The sequence below is a fragment of the Panthera uncia genome, chromosome D1 (assembly GCF_023721935.1).
Source record: "Panthera uncia isolate 11264 chromosome D1, Puncia_PCG_1.0, whole genome shotgun sequence".
NCBI lineage: Eukaryota > Metazoa > Chordata > Mammalia > Carnivora > Felidae > Panthera > Panthera uncia.
In genome coordinates, this window is record NC_064808.1 from 57,756,434 (window position 1) to 57,773,721 (window position 17,288).

The 17,288-nt window shown below is 39.6% G+C and overlaps 1 protein-coding gene across 2 annotated transcripts in view; it reads right to left on the bottom strand.

Annotated features, from left to right (window-relative positions):
• Positions 1-17,288, bottom strand: part of GDPD4 (glycerophosphodiester phosphodiesterase domain containing 4) — a 177,455-nt gene that overhangs the window by 1,333 nt on the left and 158,834 nt on the right. The window lies entirely within an intron of this gene.

The following is a 17,288-nucleotide window of genomic DNA, read 5'->3' on the forward strand; positions in this document are numbered from 1 at the left end:
AGAGATTGTAAAGGTATATTGAGGCCAAGGAAAATATCCAGAATGATCAACACTGAGTCATTTTAAACTGTCACTAGGGCTCCATTTTTAAGCCAAGTAGAAAGATCAATTTACTTATTACATAAAACTAGGTTTGGTGGAAGGGAGTTAAGATGGTAGAGAAGTAGGGAGACTGTGACTTTCCTCATCCCCCAAACACAGCTCTTTTGAGGTCAGATTACTTGGAGCACCCAGGCAATCAATCTGCGGAGGGCCAGAAGGATCCCCACAGTTAGAGGGAGGCAGATTGGCAGGAATGAGGTGTGCAGATGTGAACTGGGGGAGATAAAATGGCATAGGCACAGAGGAGAGGTATCCCCTTCTGTGGAGACACAAAAGGGAGGGAGGGAGGGAGGGAGGGAGGGAGGGAGGGAGAGAGAGAGAGAGAGAGAGAGAGAGAGAGAGAGAGAGAGAGAGGAGCTGTGAAAATGCTGTTACTCAGCACAAGAGGAAAACCTCTCTGGACCACAGACTGGGGAACAAGAAATACAGAGAGTTCCAGTTTCTCTTTCGAAAACAGCCTCAGGAGCTGAAACTCGGAGGTTTCAGAAGTGTGTGACTTTCTCCAGAACTGTGAAGCACGCTCCTGGGGAGGAGGGAGCTGGCCCAGGAGTATATACTGTGGTGTGACAATCTCAGGGGTGTCCTGGGAGAGAATAGTCCCCTTCCCAGAATACTTTGGGAAGAGGGCTTATTGCCTCCCCAAGGACAAAAGACCCTGCAGGTACAGCCAAAGGCCTTTTTATCAGCAGGGCAGGGTGGCTCTACTCCAGAATGGGGGGAAAGGAGCTGCACCAAGCTGGGTCCTTTAAGATTTTAGGTTTTGAATCCCAGCCCAGGGTAGAAGATGTGGGAGAACTGTAGAGCAGGGAAAACTGAGCACCCTTACTATTCTATGAGAGCTGCCTGAACAGCGTGGGTTGAGATATCTGGTCTGGGGAGGAGACAGTGGAGTGTTACCATTTTTCTCCCCAACACCAACACCAACACTGTAGGACTTCAGAGAGCAGCACAGTGGCCCCCAGTGGAGGCGGGACCCACTTACACCAAACCCCACCCCTCGGTACCTGGCAACTGCTTATTTACTGGGAGCCAAGACTGATCCAATGCAGCTGGCCTCTCGTCCAGACCAGCACAGCCACCAGTCCCAGGCATCAGCAGACAACTGTTGTGTTTTTTTTTTTCTTTGCTTTTCTATTTCTTTTTACCTTCTCCTTTTTTTTTTCTTTTGGAATCAGGCTCATAGTTTCTGACGTGTTTTTGGTCAAATGTTATTATACGTATATATATTAATTTTTTATCAGACATTTTTACTCTATTCTTTTTCCACCTTCTCTCTTTCATCTTTAATTTCCTGTTTCTTTCTCTGAATTTAGGCTTATACTTTTGTGATTCTTTGTTTGGATTTCTTTTCTCCCCTTCCATTTTTCTCTTTTTATAGGATCAAGTTTACCCCTCCCTTTTCCTTTTTTCCCCCCAAGGTTATTTCGACAAACAATTCAAAGCACATATGGTTGAAGGTGCAAACACTCCCCCGCTACAAGCAAGGAGGAGCTCTGCAGAGGACTGACCAATGGGATAGAGCAGCCAAACCACAACAGCAGAGTGCACATAACATACACCAAAAACACTTCCTGGAGTGCCAGGCAGTGGACAGTGTATGACACCTTTTTCATATAGAAGTATTCTTAGGTGCAGAACACATAACAAGCTTTTAAAACACGCAAAAGACAGAAAATAAGCCAAAATAACAAGACAGAGGAATTCTCCTCAAAAGAAAGGTCAAGAAGAAATCACAGAGAATTGCTCAAAACAGGTATAAACATATCTGAACAAGACTTTAGAACAACACTCCTTAGACTAATAGCAGCTTGAAAAGAGCATAGAAGACATGAGAGAAACCCTTGCTGCAGAGATCAGAGACCTAAGAACTAGTCAGGACAAATCAAAAAATGCCATAACTGAGATACAAAATAAACTAGATACAGTGACAGCTAGGGTGGAAGATGCACAGGAGAGAATAGGTGAAATAGAAGATAAAATTATGGAAAATAATGAAGCTAAAAAAAGAGGGAAAGGAAATTACTAGATCACGAGAGGAGAATTAGAGAACTAAGTGATTCCATGAAATGAAACAATATCCATACCATAAGAGTCCCAGAAGAAGAAGAGTGAGAAAAAGGAGCAGAAGGTTTATTTGAACAAAGTATAGCTGAGAACTTCCCTAATCTGGGGAAGGACACAGACATCTAAGTCCAAGAGGCACAGAGAACTACATTCAAAATCAACAGAAACAGGTCAACACTATGACACACAAAGATAAATAAATAAAAAAGGTTTGTAATTGCAAAATACAGAGATAAAGAGGGAATTCTGAAAGTAGCTAGGAACAACAGGTCCTTAACCTACAAGGGTAGACACATAAGGTTAGTAGCAGACCTGTCCACTGACACCTGGCAGGTCAGAAGGAAGTGGCAAGAAATATTCAGTGTGCTGAATAGGAACAATACAGAGCCAAGAATCCTTTGTTCAGCATGGCAGTCATTCAGGATAGGAGAGATAATGACTTTCCAAGACAAAGAAAAACTAAAGGAGTCTGACCACTAAACCAGCCCTGCAAGAAACTGTAAGGGGAACTCTCTGAGTGGAAAGCAGCAAAGACTACAAAGGACCAGAGAACATCACCAGAAACACAAAGTCTTCAGATAACACAATGGCACTAAATTCATACCTTTCAATAATCACTCTGAATGTAAATGGACTCGATGCTCCAATCAAAAGACATAGGGTATCAGAATGGACAAAAAGCAAGATATATATCTATATATCTATATCTATATCTGCATATATATCAGCATATATATGTATATATGTGTGTGTGTATGTATGTATGTGTGTGTATATATATACATATATATATATATAGGTATATATATACACACACTACCTACAAGGGACTCATTTTTTTTTATTTTTTTTTAACGTTTATTTATTTTTGAGACAGAGGGAGACAGAGCATGAATGGGGGAGGGTCAGAGAGAGGGAGACACAGAATCTGAAACAGGCTCCAGGCTCTGAGCTGTCAGCACAGAGCCTGACGCGGGGCTTGAACTCACAGACTGCGAGATCATGACCCGAGCCGAAGTCGGCCGCTTAACCGACTGAGCCACCCAGGCACCCCTACAAGAGACTCATTTTAGACTTAAGGACACCTGCAGATTAAAAGTGAGGGGATGGAGAACTATCTATCATCCTAATGGACGTGGAAAGAAAGCCAGAGAGGTCATACTTATATCAGACAAACTAGGTTTCAAAACAAAGACTGAACAAGAGATGAAGAAAGGCATTATATTATAATTGAAGGGGTCTATCCATCAAGAAGACCTAACAATTGCAAACATTTATGTCCCCAGCTTGAAGCACCCAAATACATACATCAGTTAAGCATAAACGTAAGCAAACTTATTGATAATAATACCACTAGTGTAGGAGACTTTAATACTCCACCTACAACAGTGGACAGATCATCTAAGCAGAAAATCAACAAGGAAACAATGGCTCTGATGACACACTGGATCAGATGGACTTAACAGATATATTCAGAACATTCCATCCTAAAGCAGCAGAATACACATTCTTCTCGGGTGCACATGGAATATTCTCCAGAATAGATCATATTTTGGGTCACAAAACAGCCCTCAAAAGGTACAGAAAGATTGAGATCATACCATGTGTATTTTCAGATCACAATGCTATGAAACTTGAAATCAACCACAAGAAAAAATTTGGAAAGCACCCAGATACATGGAGGTTAAAGAACACATCCCACTTAAGAATAAATGGGTTAACCGAGAAATTAAAGAAGAAATTAAAAGATACATGGAAGCAAATGAAAATGTAAACATGACAGACCAAACCCTTTGGATGCAGCAAAGGCAGTCCTAAGAGGAAAGTACATTGCATTTCAGGCCTGTCTCAAGAAGCAAGAAAGGTCCCAAATACACAACCTAACCTTACACTTGAAGGAGCTAGAAAAGCAGCAGCAAATAAAGCCCAAAGCCAACCAAAGAAGGGAAAGAAGAAAGAGTAGAGGAGAAATAAATGATATGGAATCCAAACAACAACAACCCCCGCCCCCCGCAGAACTGATCAATGAAACTAAGAACTGGTTTTTGAAAGAATAAACAAAATTGATAACTCCCTAGCCAGACTTCTCAAAAAGAAAAGAGAGAGGACCCAAATAAAGTCACAAATGAAAGAGGAATGATCGCAACCAACACCACAGAAATACAATTATAAGAGAATACTATGAAAACTTATATGCCAACAAACTGGACAACCTGGAAGAAACGGGCAAAGTCCTATACCCTCACACACTCCCAAAACCCAAATGGGAAAAAATAGGAAATTTGAACAGACCCTAACCAGCAAAGAAATTGAATGGGTTGTCAAAAATCTCCCAACAAATAAGAGTCCTGGGCCAGATGGCTTCCCAGGGGAAATTTACCAGACATTTAAAGCAGAGTTAATACCTATTCTTCTCAAACTGTTCCAAAAAATAGAAATGGAAGGAAAGTTTCCAAACTCATTTTATGAAGCCAGCATTACCTTGATTCCACAACCAGACAAAGACCCCACTAAAAAGGAGAATTACAGGCCAATACCCCTGAGGAAGCTGGATGCAAAAATTCTCACCAAGATACTAGCACTTCAAAGTCACAGTATATTAAAATAATTATTCACCATGATCAAATGGGATTGATGCCTGGGATGCAGGATTCCTTCAGTATTCACAAATCAATCAATGTGATACACCTCATTAACAGAAGAAAGGATAAGAACCATATGATCCTTTCAACAGATGCAGAAAAAGCATTTGACAAAATACAGCATCCTTTCTTGATAAAACCCCTCAAGAAAGTCAGGATAGAAGGAACATACTTTAACATCATAAAAGCCATATATGAATGTCCCACAGGTAATATCATCCTCAATGGGGAAAAACTGAGAGCTTTTCCCCTAAGATCAGGAACATGACAGGATGTCCACTGTCACCACTGTTGTTCAATATAGTGTTGGAAGTCCTAACCTCAGCAATCAGATAACAAAACAAAATAAAAGGCATCCAAATTGCAAATAGAAGTCAAACTTCCACTCTTCGCAGATGACATGATACTCTACATGGAAAGCCCAAAAGACTCCACCAAAAAGCTGCTGGAGCTGATACATGAATTCAGCAAAGTCACAGGATAAAATCAATGTACAGAAATCAGTTACATTTCTATACACTAATAATCAAGCAGCAGAAAGAGATATCAAGGAATTGATCCCATTTACAATTACAGCAAAAACCATAACATAACTAGGAATAAACCTAACCAAAGATGTAAAAGTTCTGTATGCTGAAAACTACAGAACGTTTATGAAAGAAATTGAAGAATACACAAAGAAATGGAAAACTATTCCATGCTCATGGATTGGAAAAACAGATATTGTTATAAAATGTTGATACTGCCCAAAGCAATCTACACATTCAATGTAATCCCTATTAATATACCACCAGCATTCTTCACAGAGCTAGAACAAACAATCCTAAAATTTGTATGGAACCACAAAAGACCCTGAATAGTCAAAGTAATATTGAAAAAGAAAACCAAAGCTGGAAGCATCACCTGTATTTTAAGCTGTATTACAAAGCTGTAATCATCAAGACCGTACGGTACTGGCACAAAAACAGACACACAGATCAGTGGAATAGAGAACCCAGAAATGGACTCACAAATATATGGCCAACTTATTATCGACAGAGCAGGAAAGAGTAACCAATGGAAAAAAGACAGTCTCTTTAGCTAATGGTGCTGAGAGAACTGGACAGCAACATTCAAAAGAATGAAACTGGACCACTTTCTCACACCATACAGAACATTAAGTTCAAAATGGATGAAAGACCTAAATGTGAGACAGGAAACCATCAAAATCCTGCCTGAGAAAATAGGCAGCAACCTCTTTCATGTATGCCACAGCAACTTCGTATTAAACATGTCACTAGAGACAAGAGAAATAAAAGCAAAAATGAACTATTGTACCTCAACAAGATAAAAAGCTTCTACACAGCAAAGGAAACAATCAACAAAACTAAAAGGCAACAGATGGACTGGGAGATGATATATAACATATTAGATAAAGGGTTAGTATCCAAAATCTATAAAGAACTTACCAAACTCAACACCCAAAAAAACAAAATGGGAAGTGAAAATGGGCAGAAGACATGAATAGACACTTTTCCAGAGAAGACACCAGAGAGAAAACAGACACATAACAAGATGCTTAATATCACTCATCATCAGGGAAATACAAATAAAAACTACAATTAGATACCACCTCACCACCTGTCAGAATGGCTAACATTAACAACTCAGAAAACAACCAATGTTGGCAGGGATGTGGAGAAAGGGGAACCCTTTTGCTCCGTTGGTGGGAATGAAAACTGGTACAGCCACTCTGGAAACAGTATGGAGTTTCCTCAAAAAATTAAAAATAGAACTACCCTATGACCCAGCAATTGCACTACTAGGAATTTATCCAAAGGATGCAAAAAAAAAATGCTGATTCAAAGTGGCATATGCACCCCAATGTTTATAGCAACACTATCAACAATAGCCCAATTATGTAAAGAGCCCAAATGTCCATCAACTAATGAATGGATAAAGAAGATGTGGTTTACATTATAACAACGGGACAACGGGTTGGGTCATAGGTGTGTGATTGCAAACCGGCAGAGATAAAATGGGCAGCGTAGGAACAGAGGGGAGGGATCCCCTTCTGTGGAGAGACAAAAGGAAGAGAAAGAGCGGCTGTGGAAGTGCAGGATTGTATTTGGACAAGAAAAAAATCAGGTAACTGGGATCGGAAAAAAACAGAGAAAGAACCAATTTCTAACTGTGGGGCTTTCTCCGCCCTGTTCGAGTGCCTGGGGAGGAGGGGAGTCAGCCCCAGGCTCAGTATCTAGCTCCCAGGTGCAGTTGGAGAGAGCAACCTCTCTCTTGAGTGCTGTGAGAAGAAGGAAAATAGCCAATCCAAGGACAAAAGACCCTGCATCCCACCCCCACCCCCTGCCACACAGAGGCCCTTTGTGACAGTACCCCAGAGTGACAGTACACCAGAACTAGGGCATGTGGAGTGGGATCCTTTAAGTCATTGGGGTTCGAATCCCAGCCAAGCACCAGGGAGGCACGGGAGCCAGTGGAGCAAGACATAGTGGCCAGCTGGCATCCTCTTGGCACTGTGAGGAGCCAGAGGCCCTTAGTAGCTGGGCAGAGCAGCTCTTCCCCAGAACCAGGGCACATGGAGTGGGATCCTTTAAGACATTGGGGTTTGAATCCCAGCTGAACACCTGGGAGGCACAGGAGACTGTGGAGCCAAACAGAATCAGCCTACTCATGCCCTCGAGGCACTGTGAGGATAGCCTGAATAGAGTGGTCTGGGACACCCAGTCTGAGGAGGCAAGACTGGGGTGTTGCCATTTTTCTCCCATCACCAACAAGGTGGGGTTTCAGGGAACAGACATTGGGCCCACAGTGGAGGTGGTACCTACCTACACCAAACCATGCCCCTCCATGCCTGGTAACTGCGTATCTACTAGAGCAAGATGGACACTGATGAAACCAGACAGCCCCTCCTTCAGACCAGCTCAGGCAGCAGTTACCAAGGCACTGGTAGATATTGGTACAGTAGTTTTGCATTCTCTGATTTGATTCTTGGTCAATTCTTATTTTATGTGTGTGTGTGTGTATGTGTGTATGTGTGTGTGTATGTGTGTGTATATATATTTCTTCCTCTTATTTCTTCCCTTCTCTTGTCTGGTTATTCCAGTTGTTGGTTTGTTTAAGCAGACGTTTTCAATCCATTCTTTTTACACCTCTTCTGTATCTCTTTCTTCTTTATTTTCCTCTCTCTTTCTTGGGACCAAGCCATACAGTTTCTGTTTCTCTGCCTGGTCAATTTTTTTCTTTTCCTTTTCCCTGCCCCTGTCATTCCTCTCTTTGTATGTGATAAGGCCTCTTCCACCATCCTCATCCTTTTCTTAAACTTTTTCCAGGGATACTTCAACAAAAAAATGAAAGCACACCTGGTAGAAGGTCCAAACCACCACTACTAGGGAGATAAAGCAAGCAGAGTCTCAACAACAAGAGCATGAAACACACTCCAAAAACACCTCCTGAAAGGCCAGGCCTTGGACAGTGTAGGATCCCTTTTTGATATAGTAATGCTCACAAGTGTAGGCCTCATAACAAGCTATTAAAACACATAAGAGACAGAAAACTAGCCAATATGAAAAATGGAAGAATTCTCCTCAAAAGAGATTCCAGGAAGAGATGACAGCTAGAGAATTGCTTGAAACAGATATAAACAATATAACTAAGCAAGCATTTAGAATAATAGTCATAAGATTAATTGCTGGGCTTGAAAAAAAGCATAGAAGATAGCAGAGAATCTATTGCTGCAGAGATCAAGGAACTAAGAAATAGTCATGAAGAATTAAGAAATGTTGTAACTGAGGTGCAAAATAAACTAGATGCAGTCACAGCAAGGATGGAGGAGGCAGTGGAGAATTAAGTGAAATAGAAGATAAAATTATGGAAAATGATGAAGCCAAGAAAAAGAGAGATAAGAAAAGAATTAGAGAACTAAGTGATTCAATGAAACATAATAATATCCATATCACAGGAGTTCCAGAAAAGAAGAGAGAGAAAGGGGCAGAAGGTTTACTTGAACAAATTATAGCTGAGAACGTCCCTAATCTGGGGAAGGAAATGGACATCCAAATACAGGAGGCACAGAGAACTCCCTTCAGATTTAATCAGAATAGATCTTCTCCATGGCATATCACAGTGAAACTGGCAAAATACAAAGATAAAGTGAGAATTCTGAAAGCAGTTGGGGACAAATGGGCCTTAACCTACAAGGGTAGACACATAAGGGTAGTAGCAGACTTATCCATTGAAACTTGGCAGGCGAGAAGGGAGTGGCAGGAAATATTCAATGTGCTGAATAGGAAAAATATGCAGCCAAGAATCCTTTAGCCAGCAAGTCTGTCATTTAGAATAGAAGGAGAGATAAAGGCTTTCCCAGACAAACAAAAACTGAAGGGATTCATGACCACTAAACCAGCCCTGCAAGAGATCCTAAGGGGGACTCTGTGAGTGGAATGCTGTAAAGACTACAAAGGAACAGAGACATCACCATAAGCATGAAACCTATAGATAACACAATCACACTAAGTCCATATCTTTCAATAATAACTCTGAATGTAAATGAAATGCTCTAATAAAAAGACATAGGGTATCAGAATAGATTAAAAAAAAACAAGATCCATCTATATTCTCTCCATAGGGACCCATTTTAGACCTGAGGACACCTTCAGATTGGAAGTGAGGGGATGGAGAACCATCCATCATGCTACTGGAAGTCAGAAGAAAGCTGAAGTGCCATACTTCTATCAAACTAGATTTAAACTAAAGGTTGTAACAAGAGATGAAGAAAAGCATAATATAATTATGAGGTCTATCCATCAAGACCTAACAATTGTAAATGTTTATGCTCCAAACTTGAAAGTTCCCAAATATATAAATCAATTGAGCAATCTTATTGATAGGAATACTGTAATTATAGGGGAATTTAATACTCCACTTATAGCAAAGGACAGATCATCTAGGCAAAAAAACCCAATAAAGATACAATGGCCTTGAATGATACACTGGACCAGATGGACTTGACAAGTATATTCAGAACTTTTCATCCAAAAGCAGCAGAATATAAATTCTTCTCAAGTGCACATGGAACATTCTCCAAGATAGATCACATACTGGGTCACAAAACAGCTCTCAACAAATATAAAAGAATTGAGATAATACCATGTATATTTTCAGATCACAACACTATGAAACTTGAAATCAAACACAAGAAAAAATTTGGAAAGCCTCCAAATGCATGGAGGTTAAAGGACATCCTACTAAAGAATGAATGGGTTGGGGTGCCTGGGTGGCTTAGTTGGTTGAGCGCCCGACTTTGGCTCAGGTCATGATCTTGCTGTCCATGGGTTTGAGCCCCGCATCAGGTTCTGTGCTGACAGCTCAGAGCCTGGAGCCTGTTTCAGATTCTGTGTCTCCCTCCCTCTCTGCCCCTCCCTCACTCATGCTCTGTTTCTCTCTCTCTCTCTCTCTCTCTCTCTCTCTCTCTCTCTGTCAAAAATAAACATTAAAAAATTTTTTTAAACAGAATGAATGGGTTAATCAGGCAATTGAAGAAGAAATTAAAAAATATATGGAAGCAAATGAAAATGAAAACATGACAGTTCAAACTTTTTGGGATACAGCAAAAGCAGTCCTAAGAGGAAAATACATTGCAATCCAGGCCTATCTCAAGAAATAAGAAAAAATCCCAAATACAAAATCTAACAGCACACCTAAAGGATCTAGAAGCAGAACAGCAAAGAAACCATGAAGCCAGCAGAAGAAGATAAATAATAAAGATTAGAGCAGAAATAAACAATAGGGAATCCAAAAAAACCAGAACAGATCAATGAATCTAAGAGCTGCGCTTTTTTAAAAAATTAACAAAATTGATAAACCCCCAGCCAGACTTCTCAAAAAGAAGAGGACCCAAATAGATAAAATCACAAATGAAAAATGACAGATCACAACCAACATCACTGAAAAACAAACAATTATCAGAGAATACTATGAAACATTATATGCCAACAAACTGGACGACCTGGAGGAAATGGACAAATTCCTAGATACCCACACACTACCAAAACTCAAACAGGAAGAAATAGAAAATTTGAACAGACCCACAGCCAGCAAAGAAATTGAATCAGTCATCAAAAATCTTGCAACAAATAAGAGTCCTAGGCCAGATGATTTCCTGGGGGAATTTTGCCAGACATTTAAAGCTGAGTTAATACCAATCCTTCTCAAGCTGTTCCAAAAAATAGAAATGGAAGGAAAGTTCCCAGATTCATTCTATGAAGCCAGCATTACCTTGATTCCCAAACCAGACAGAGACCCCACTAAAAAGGAGAATTACAGGCCAATATTCCTGATGAACACTGATTCAAAAATTCTCAACAAGATACTAGCAAATCGAATTCAACAATATATCAAAGGAATTATTCACCACGATCAAGTGGGATTCATTCCTGGGCTACAGGGCTGGTTCAATATTCACAAATCAATGTTATACATCACATTAATAGAAGAAAGGATAAGAACCATATGATACTGTCAATAGATGTGGAAAAAGTATTTGACAAAATACAGCATCCTTTCTTAATAAAAAAAACTCAAGAAAGTCAGCATAGAAGGAACATACCTCAAAATCATAAAAGCCATATATGAAAAGCCCACAGCTAATATCCTCAAGGGGAAAAAACTGAGAGCTTTCCCCCAGAGATCAGGAACACAGCAGGGATGCCCACTCTCACCACTGTTTAACATAGTGTTGGGAGTCCTAACCTCAGCAGACACCAAAATGAAATAAAAGGCATCCAAACTGGCAAAGAAGAAGTCAAACTTTCACTTTTCACAGATGACATGATACTCTACATTTAAAGTCTCCACCAAAAAGCTGCGAGAACTGATACATGAATTCAGCAAAGTCGCAGGATACAAAATCAATGTACAGAAATCAGTCGCATTTCTATACAGCAATAATGAAGCAACAGAAAGAGAAATCAAGAAATCAATCCCATTTACAATTGCAACAAGAACAATAAAATACCTAGGAATAAACCTAACCAAAGATGTGAAATTCTGTATGCTGAAAACTATACAAAACCTATGAAGGAAACTGAAGAAGACACAAAGAAATGGAAAAACATACGATGCTCATGGATTGGAAGAAAAAATATTGTTAAAATGTCAATACTACCCAAAGCAATCTACACACTGAATGCAATCACTATCAAAATTCCACCAGCATTCTTCTCAAAGCTAGAACAAATAATCCTAAATTTTGTATGGAACCACAAAAGACCTCGAATAGCCAAAATTATATTGAAAAAGAAAACCAAAGCAGGAGGCATCACAATCCTGGACTTTAGACTCTACTACAAAGCTGGAATCAAGACAGTATGGTACTGGCACAAAAATAGACACTCAGATCAATGGAATAGAACAGAGAACCTGGAATTGGACCCACAAATGTATGGCCAACTAATCTTTGACAAAGCAGGAAAGAGTGTGCAATGGAAAAAAGACAGTCTCTTTAGCAAATGGTGCTGGGACAATTGGACAGCAACATGCAGAAGAATGAAACTGGACCACTTTCTTATACCATACATAAAAAATAAACTCTCAGAATGGATGAAAGACCTAAGTGTGAGATAGGAAACCATTAAAACCCTAAAGGAGAAAACAGGCAACAACTTCTTTGATGTCAGCCACAGCAATTTCTTACTTGACACTTCTCCAAAGGCAAGGGAAATAAAAGCAAACATAACTATTGAGACCTCATCAAGATAAAAAGCTTCTGCACAGCAAAGGAAACAATCAACAAAACTAAAAGGCAACTGATGGAATGGGAGATGATATTTACAAATGACATATCAGATAAAGGTTTAGTATCCAAAATCTGTAAAGAACTTACCAAACTCAATACCCAAAAAACAAATAATCCAGTGAAGAAATGTGCAGAAGACATGAACAGACACTTTCCCAAAGAAGACATCCAGGTGGCCAACAGACACATGAAAAGATGCTCAACATCACTCATCATCAGGGAAATACAAATCAAAACCACACTGAGATATCACCTCACACCAGTCTGAGTGGCTAAAATTAACAACTCGGAAAACAACAGATGTTGATGAGGATGTGCAGAAATGGGAACCCTCTTGCACTGTTGGTGGGTGGAGCTGCTCTGGAACACAGTGTGGAATTTCCTAAAAAAAATTAAAAATACAACTACCCTATGACCCAGCAATAGCACTACTAGGAATTTATCCAAAGAATACAGGAGTGCTGATTCATAGGGGCACATGTACCCCGATGTTTATAGCAGCACTTTCAACAACAGCCAAATTATGAAAAGAGCCCAGATGTCCATCAACTGATGAATGGATAAAGAAGATGTGGTTTATATATACAATGGAATACTACTTGGCAATGAGAAATAATGAAATCCTGCCATTTGGAACAACGTGAATGGAACTGGAGGGTATTATACTAAATGAAATAAGTCAGAGAAAGATATCACATGTTTTCACTCATATGTGAAACTTAAGAAAGTTAATGGAAGACCATGGGGGAACGGAAGGTGACAAAAATAGTTTCAAACAGAGAGGGAGGCAAACCATAAGAGACTCTTAAATACAGAGAACAAACTGAGGGTTGATGGGGGTGGTGGGGTAGGGGAGAAATGGGTGATGGGCATTGAGGAGAGCACTTGTTGAGATGAGCACTGGGTGTTGTATATAAGTGATTAATCATAGGAATCTACCCCCAAAACCAAGAGCACACTGTATATACTGTATGTTAGCTAACGTGACAATAAATTTTTTAAAAAACCGCTGAAAGAAATTAAAGCAGACATAAATAAATGGAAAGATATCCCATGTATATAAATATTGACTGGAAGACAATATTGTTAAAATGACATTATCCAAAGTACAGATTCAATGAAATCTCTGTCAAGATCCTAATGGATTTTTTTTTAACATCTTAAAATTTATATGAATCTCAAGGGACCCTGGAAATTCAAAACGATCTTGAAAAAGAAGAATAAAGTTGAGGACTCACACACCTCCTGATTTCAAAACTTCTTATAAAGCTATAGTAATTAAAACGGTGTGGTACTAGCATAAAACCTATAGACCAATGGATGGGATGTAGAACACAGAAATAAATGGGTTTATATATGGCTAACTGATTTTATACAAGGAGGCCAAGACCATTCAATGGCAAAAGGACAGATTTTCAACAAATGGCATTGGGATAACTGGGTATCACATGCAAAAGAATGAAATTGGATACTTATCTTACACCGTATATGAAAATGATCTCAAAATGGATCAAAGATCTAAAGGTATGAGCTACAATTATAAAACTCTTTGAAGGAAATAGGGGAAAATATTCATGGCATTGGGTATGGTAATGATTTCTTGGCTATGACACCAATGATACAGGCAACAACAACAACAACAACAACAACAACAACAACAACAAAATTGGTCTTCATGAAAATTTAAAACTTTTATGCATCAAAGGACACTGTTCAATCAAGAGTAAAAAAAAGGCAAGCCACAGAACAGGAGAAAATATTTTCAAATCATATATCTGATAAGAGATTAATATCTAGAATATGCAAATAACTCCTAAAGCTGAACAACAATGAAATGAACAACCAGATTTTTTAAAAGCCTAAGGACTTAAACAGACATTTTCCCAAAGAAGATATATACAAATTGCCAATATGCACATGAAAAGATATCCATCATAACTACTTATTAGGAAAATGCAAATCAAAACTATAATCAGATACCACCTTACACCTACAAGGGTGGTGATTCTAAAAAATAAAAGAAGTTGGTGAGAATTTGGGGAAATTAGAACCCTTGTACAGGGGTGGTGGGAATGTAAAATTGTGCAGCCAATGTGAAAAATGATATGGCAGTTCCTCAAAAATTAAAAATAGAATTATTGTGTTATCCAACAATTCTCACTTCTGGGTATATACTCAAAAAAAATTAAAGCAGGGACACTAATAGATACTTGTGTGCCCCTGTTTAGGGAAGCATTATTCACAATAGCCTAAAAGCGGAACAACCCAAATGTCCATTGATTGATAAACAAAACATGGTATACACATATGATGGAATATATTTCGGTCTTAAAAAGGAAGGAAATTCTGACATATGTTAAAACATGGATGAGCCTTGAATAGATTAACCTTGAAGTCATTATGGTAAGCAAACTAAGCCCATCATAATAGGACAAATTCTGTATGATTCCACTCATATCAAGTACTGAGAATAAATAGAATCACAGATAGAAAAAATAGAATGGTGGTTGCCAGGGACTTGGAGGGAGGGGAGAAATGAGGGGTCATTATTTAATGCGTACGGAGTTTGTAGGGTTTATTTTCAGCTCTATTGGGGTATAACTGACAAATAAAAACTGTATATATTTAAGGGGTACAGCTTAATGTTTTGATATACCTGTATATTGTGAAATAATCACAAACTAATTAACCTCATATAATTACCATTTTATTTTTTTGTTTCCTTTTGTGGTGAGAACACATAAGATTTATCCTCTTAGCAAATTTCAAGTATACAACATTGGCAACTAAATTATACTGCTATACATTAGATTTCCAGAAATTATTCATCTTGTATAACTGAAACATTACACCCTTTGATCAACATCTCCTCATTTCTTCCTCACCCTAGCAACCACCATTCTATTCTCTGCTTCCAGGAGTTTGACTATTTTAGATCCTACATATAAGTAAGATCACGGAATATTTGTCTATGTCTGCCTTATTTCATTTAGCATAATGTCCTTCAGTTTCATCAATGGTGTTGCAGATGGAAGGATTTCCCTCTTTTTTAAGGCTGATTAATATTCCACACCAGAAACCAGCTGAACTACTCCTACCCACTGGGCGAACAAGAAAAAACCCACATTGAAACAAGGAGAGGCTGAGACACAATCTTGCCATAAACCTCACCCCTGGCATGGCAACACACAACCAGAAGGAAACTCACAACTTCTGGCTTCTCTCTGAGGAGAAAAGAGTTTGGACCTTGTATTTGGTGGCCTGAATTTTAAGACTTCTGTCTGAAAGATTAGCCCCCAAAACATCTAACTTTGAAAGCCAATGGGGCTTGTATCTACCAAATCCATAAGGCTATCGCAAACTCAAAGACCATTCTTTTTTTTTTTTAATGTTTATTTTTGAGAGGGAGAAAGTGTGAGTGGGGAGGGGCAGAGAGAGGGAGACATAGAATTTGAAGCAGGCTCCAGGCTCTGAGCTGTCAGCACAGAGCCCAATGTGGGGCTCAAACCCATGAGATGTGAGATCATGACCTGAGCCAAAGCTGGGCACTTAACTGACTGAGCCACCCAGGTGCTCTAACTCAAAGACCATTCTTAAAGGACTTATGTGGCCTTACCATGGCTAACACCCAGGGCCCAGTGCAGAGGCAAAAGAGTAAAACATACCTAGTCTTTTCACTAAAGAGACCTACCTATTTATCTTAATAGCTGCAGCTGGAGGGGCCAGGTTTCACATCTAACATACATCTAGGGGCCAACTGCAGTACTCTCCAGAGACTACAATGGCTGGTGGGTGCCATCTTTATGTTCTCCCTCTGCCTTACTCCAGGTCACCAGTATTTCTCAGAAAAGAGCCTGACCACATGTCTGCTGTCTTGATTTTTATAGCTGCTGCTCTGGTAGCCAATGGAGCTTAAATTCACAGATCTCACAGGACTATAACAGAGAAACAATTCTTAACTGGCTATCCCCCAAGGCATAGCACAGAGTTGTCAAACAGAAACACCCAGTCTTTCTGTGAAGGAGGCCTATTTGCTTATCTTAAAAGCTGAAGCCTGAGAGGCAGGCTTCTGATTTAGCCTACAGCTAGAGGTGAGCTGCAAACCTCTCCAGAGATCAGGAATGCCCATGGGCACCATCTTCATGCTCTCCCTCTGCCCTGACCCAGGTTGCTGTTGTCTCCAAGAAAATAGTTTGTGTACACATCTGGTAACCTGGCTTCTGTGGGTGCCACCTGGAGGACATATCCCTTGAGAGCCTGGCTCTAGTAACTAGGAGGTTAGTGTTCACAGGTTTAATGAAATGGTAGCAAACAAAAAAAAAATAGTTTATAACTGGCTATATTCTTAGGACTCAGTGCAGAGAAGACAGAAATATCCATTTCCCAGTTTTCCCTTGAAAGAGGTATATTTGCATACTTTAGAAGCTGCTGAGGTTCTGACTTCTTATTAGCCTGCATCTAGGTGCTGAGATCCCTCCCTCTTTGGGACACTGAAAGGTCTTGGCACACCTTCAACTACCAGAGCCACTAAGAACAAATAGGCCTGCTTAGACAATTACAAAGGTTTGAGAGACAACCAAGAGATAGGGCAGGATTGGATAATAAGGTTCATCTCCTACACCAGACCACTTTTTCAAGACTCAGAAAGGCAGTTGTTTACCTAAGGCATAGAAACCATCACAGAGAGT